The sequence below is a fragment of the Mustela nivalis genome (genome assembly GCF_964662115.1).
Source record: "Mustela nivalis genome assembly, chromosome: 10".
NCBI classification, from domain to species: Eukaryota; Metazoa; Chordata; class Mammalia; order Carnivora; family Mustelidae; genus Mustela; species Mustela nivalis.
In genome coordinates, this window is record NC_139029.1 from 115,196,378 (window position 1) to 115,202,100 (window position 5,723).

At 37.9% G+C, this 5,723-nt stretch overlaps 1 pseudogene across 1 annotated transcript; it reads right to left on the reverse strand.

Moving 5' to 3' along the window:
* Positions 1–801: 801 nt before the first annotated feature.
* Positions 802–1,715, reverse strand: LOC309842174 (small ribosomal subunit protein uS5 pseudogene; annotated as a pseudogene). Its single transcript has one exon. The product of its transcript is annotated as a small ribosomal subunit protein uS5 pseudogene (transcript).
* Between the last annotated feature and the right edge of the window lie 4,008 nt (positions 1,716–5,723).

Below are 5,723 nucleotides of genomic sequence, written 5' to 3' on the forward strand. Positions count from 1 at the left end.
AAAGTATTTTGTTATTTCTAAAAATGCAAAAACCAAATTACATTGAAATCATAAGGGGTGTTTCAGGGAGAGCTGTAGGATGTGGTTTCTTGTGTAATCCACAGAGATTAGCTCCAACACATATTTAAACTCTCCTCTAGGAGCAACCTTAGTGGTAAAGCAAGAAGATAAACAGATGTATACACACCCTGGCACAAAATTATCACTTATGTTTGGCTTCCTAGTCTCCTCGTGTTACTTATTTATCTTAACTTCTCTCTGAAATCAGGGAACACAGAATCTCAATCAGTAGACATTTTTCTACTGAATTACCCAATAGTCCGATCATACCCCTAATACTTTTTAAAATTATTTCACTCATAATCCCAAATCTGCTTTGCTTCCTCATCTTAGTACACTGTAATTTGATTTCAAAATGAGGACAGTTGTCAGTAATGCCACATTCATTCATCTATTTTACAATTCCATGTGCTTATAACTATGAAGATATGTTAATAACATCCATTCCAATAAGCCACCCTAAATTTATTATCATGAAACAAGACCTCAAGAAAGAGAATTCAAAATCATCCATGTATTTGCAACTTATTGCAATAAAGCCTTTATCAATAGACTTCCCTGTGCACATGGTGGTCAAATTGCTGGTGAAAACCAGCCAGATCTATTACAAGCTTTCTCATGGCTTCTAGGTAACCCAAGTGAGCCTTTATTGATACTGGGAAGGGATAAAGCAGGGAAGGGATAAACAGTGCTATAAGATTTGGCTAGACAAAAGTAATGACTCTCATTACAAAGTGAGTATTTTTTTTTCAAGCTTTAGTTCAGTTTATTTTTCTTGTATAAAACTATGTAGTAGCCACAGCTGGAGCCTGGGTCCTCTGAACAGAGACTCTGGTGTGGGTCTTCACAAGATGGTCCGTGAACTCCTGATAGGGAGACTTGGTGAACACAGTCTCCTTCCAGAGATCAGGGGTGAGATAGCTGTAGGTCTTGGAGATGGCATCGAAAGTAGCCTTGGCAAAGTTCCCTAGGGTGGCAGTGCAGCCCCTGGCCGAGGTGTAGCAGTCGTCAATACCAGCCATCATCAGCAGTTTCTTGGGCACAGGGGCCGAGACAATGCCAGTGCCTCTGGGGGCGGGGATGAGACGCACCAGCACAGAGCCACAGCGGCCAGTCACCTTGCACGGGACAGTGTGGGGCTTGCCGATCTTGTTCCCCCAGTAGCCTCGCCGCACAGGGACAATGGAAAGCTTCGCCAGAATGATGGCTCCGCGGATGGCAGTGGCTACCTCCTTGGAACACTTGACATCCAAACCGACGTGTCCATTGTAATCTCCGATGGCGACAAATGCCTTGAACCTGGTCCGCTGGCCCGCGCGCGTCTGCTTCTGCACAGGCATGATCTTCAAAACCTCGTCCTTGAGGGAGGCTCCCAGGAAGAAGTCGATGATCTCAGACTCCTTGATGGGCAGGGAGAAGAGATAGATCTCCTCCAGGGACTTGATCTTCATGTCTTTGACCAGGCGGCCCAGCTTGGTGACGGGGATCCACTCCTTGTCCGCGGCCTTGCCCCCGCGAGCTCCGCGGCCTCGGCCCCGGCCCCGACCATGGCCCCGGATGCCGCTGCCGAAGCCACCGCGGAAACCGCCACGGCCTCCCATTCCAGGGCCCCCGGGCCCTCCGGGCCCTCTCGCAGCACCGGCGTCATCCGCCATTTGGTGTTCTCTCGGAGAGGAAACAAAGTGAGTATTTTAAAGCAAAAGAGCCTGTTGGGAATATTGTTTTATAAAATAGTGGTTTTTTTTATTAACTTTTTAAAATTCAATTAGGTAACATATAGTGTACCAATAGTTTCAAATGTAGATTTCAGTTATTCATCCATAGCATATAATAGCTAATGCTCAGTACTTACTGTTATAGCTTCTTGAAAGCAGAATTTTAACCCACTGAGCCACCCAGGCGCCCTTGAAAGCAGAATTTTAGATCACATTTTCTGATTACTTCCATGTCGTACAACACTTTCCTGCTAGCAACCTTCAAAACATACTGTTTGTTAGAGGAATTTCTTTAATAATAAATAAATAGGAATTCATTTAAATTTATAAATATATAAAATAAGTAGGAATTTATTTAAATTTATTTAAATATTACACACTGTTTCATTGTTCATAAATAAGGTGATGATATTATAGCCATTAGTTGGTAGCACTGATATATCACTATCTTTTTACTTCTCAGTGCATTCTCTTTACACAAATAGATATATATTTTAAAAAATGTGAATCTGTGGCAAACTTGTAAAAAACCCTATACAGTAAAGTTTATCATTTTAAGTAATCTCAATTATCTTCCTCAATTGTGATAGTATATCCTTCTATCTAGGCCAGATATTGTATGAGGGATTTGAAGAGACATACTTTTCTAAATTTCACTTTTCTCATCTGCAAAATGCTTATCATGATCCTACAAAAAAATACACTTATAATTTTTTGATGAAAATTTATTTATTTATTTTAAGATTTTATTTCTTTATCAGAGAGAGTGGGCGAGAGAGCAAGCACAGGCAGACAGAATGGCAGGCAGAGGTAGAGGGAGAAGCAGGCTCCGGCCGAGCAAGGAGCCAGATGCGGGACTCGATCCCAGGATGCTGGGATCATGACCTGAGCCAAAGGCAGCTGCTTAACCAACTGAGCCACCCAGGCATCCCTTTTGATGAAAATTTAATCTGTATAAACAATATATTTGCTGTAATGCGTGGTTCATGGAAAACATCTTTTTTAATTATAAGCAGTATTAGAAATTAAGTAAATGTGTCTATAATATTTAAAGTTTTAACACATAATTCCACTGCTTTGCCTTATTTTCTCAAATCCCTTTACCACTTTCACTGACAGAGTCAAATGTACTTTTTCTACTAGTAGCCAGCTCTTTGTCTTTTGTCAGAAAGATGCCCTTGTGAATTATTTATAATAGAGATATTAGCAATAATAATAATAATAATAAATAGCAATGAAAATGTTAAAAAAAAGTTTTCTTAACTAATTAGGGTTCTTAGACATCAATTAGAGGAACCACCTCGGGCAAGCAAATTAATCTGCAAGACATTCCCAGAATTAACAAGTCAGTCAGATACAGGGTTGTCTGTAGACTGAAAAGAACTAGGTTTGGAAAATAGGTAAGGACAGTGAAAAAAGTGATCAAATTTTTGGGCAAAATAAACTCTTAGGTGTCCTTTCAATGGAGTCCTGTTCATTATGTAGCAGAAACTCTGGAGATTATCTCAATCCATTGGAGTCACCCCGTTTATTAGCTTGCTATTGACAAAGTTATTTACAAACTGTAGAGCAAGAGGTTATAATGGAGAAAACTGATGGTAATGCACAGGATTCTTGTTAACAATAATGCAAGTTAGTGATTTTTCATTAGAAAACATAAATTCTATAACCCAAATTATGGGCCCAGAGCACTTCTGCTGCACAACTCTGCTTATATCCCAAATAACCATGTGAACTAGTTTTAATATCTGCTTCTCTTATTAATTTTTGAATAAAAATTCTTGACACAAGTATTTTATAATTGTGTGATAATCATGAATTTAATTTTTGGAGAACAAAACACACTTTAGCATAACTAGGTTTGTTCACAGAACCAGCCTTGGTAACACACTTCTATATGTTAGAAATGATGTAATAAATGTAGAATATTGGGCACTTGTTTGGTATTCTTTGCCATGTTTTGCACTATCTAAAAAGAGATCAGTGAACTTGGACTGGAGTTAGTAGACATGGAAGAAAATAAAATATTACAGAGAAGAATACTCTGTGGTCCACAACCTAAACGGCCTGGGATTCCCATCATTTGGATCCCTGTAGCTTTACAGAAGTCAATTAAATTTGTGTATCTCTGATTAAAGTTGTTTCCCCAGTACTTTTTCAAACATCTCTTGTAAAGTATTGTTTCCCAGAAAAAAAGGGATTTTGCACATGTATCTGCCTTTGTCTCTGGTCATGATCTCAGTCAGTATCCTGGGATCGAGCCCCATATCGGGCTTCCTGCTCATTAGGGAGTATACTTCTCAGTCTCTCTCTGCAGCTACATCCCCCTGCCCCACTCATGCTCTCTCTCTCTCAAATAAATAAATACAATCTTTAATTTTTTAATTAAAAATAAGATAAATAAATTAAAATAAAAAGTCTGGGCTTACTGCCCCATTTAGCTCCTTTTGTTTTTTTGAGTTGTATTTAAAGCAGCATGAGAGAACATGAGGCTCTCAAACTTAAAAAAAAAAGGAAAAAATTGAGTTTTGTTAGGATTTAAGATCTTGTCTGCTAGACAAAAACGTTGGCTTTGTTAACATGTGAAAATTATCAAAAGGGAATAAGATAGAATTCTAATAATTTTTGTAGAAATTAAAAATTTTCTCCAACCCAATTACATACAGACCCATTAAGTAAATTCATTCCAATGTCCCAAACCAACCTTTTCTAATAGTAATGCATCTGTGTAAACAGGGTCAACCCAAGGAATAAATAAATATTATTATTTTTTTCCTGTCTCTTCCACAGTCTCATCTGGGTATATTGGTAGCAAGCCAATTATCTATCTTATAAGACATGATATCATAAGGAAGGGTATTCTGTCCATTTGGAACAACTGAAAATCATTGTAATTTTATCTTGGTGCAGTAACTTGAGATGGCACAGTGTGGTTTATGAATATATTTTATTTTTTTTTTACTGGGAAGAAGAGATTATAGAGATATTGGTTATCCAAGAGAGACTGACAGGTGTTGATAGTTGCCAGGTCAATATCCATCTACTTTTTCCTTTAGTATCAGAAAGCACTGAGGGATTGACAACAAGGAAACTTAAAACAACATCAAATATTTTATTGTCTCTTTTCTAGTTACATTGTAACCATATGACAAAGTATCAGTCGTACAAGATATCATTCTCTTTTACCTCTATCTTTCTGCCAGAAATGTGGGCTTAATAGTGAGAACTCCAACAGCAATTTTTGCAACTGTGAATAAAAAGCCATGAAAACCTCTAAGATAGTTCACTTGACTTTCTTAAGACTCTGAACCAACACCAGAAAACACTCTCTGTAGTCTTCTTGTTAAATGAAAAATATGGTTAAACCACTTTTGACAGTCTACTACCTACAGCAAACTGTAAATCTTAATTGAAATATGTCCTCTCAGCTGTGCTTAAGCAACTGAGTCCTGAGCTTTTCAGGTTTTCAGTCTGAAAGAGTACACCTCGGGTGCTCTGAAAGGGAAGAGAAACGACACCCTGTTCTCCATAACAATTAAAGAAGAGAAATCTGTGCATTTAAGTGGGCCATATAAAATTTATCAAGCAGTTATCTCCTAACTCCTTCCTATCCAAATTACCTGATATGCTCTCCCTACTCCTTTATTCCACGTTACTGCCTTTTCACAACATGTCTTCTGTTATTTCCTTCTTGCAAGCTAGTTTTGATTTCTGCATCTAAAAAAATCAACAATCATTGTGTATTTCAATTCCCATTTTCCTCAAATGCATTGATTCTTCTTATCTATTACTCTTTTCTCATACTCAGTGTCTTTGTCTTTATGGGGTTTGTACTTTGCTTTTCCCCATCCTTTACTGCCATTATATAATCAATCTAATAACTTCTTAGAGAAAGTTAAAAATTCCCGCATAGCCACACGTGAACACAAAGTCACTGATTTTTAGCAA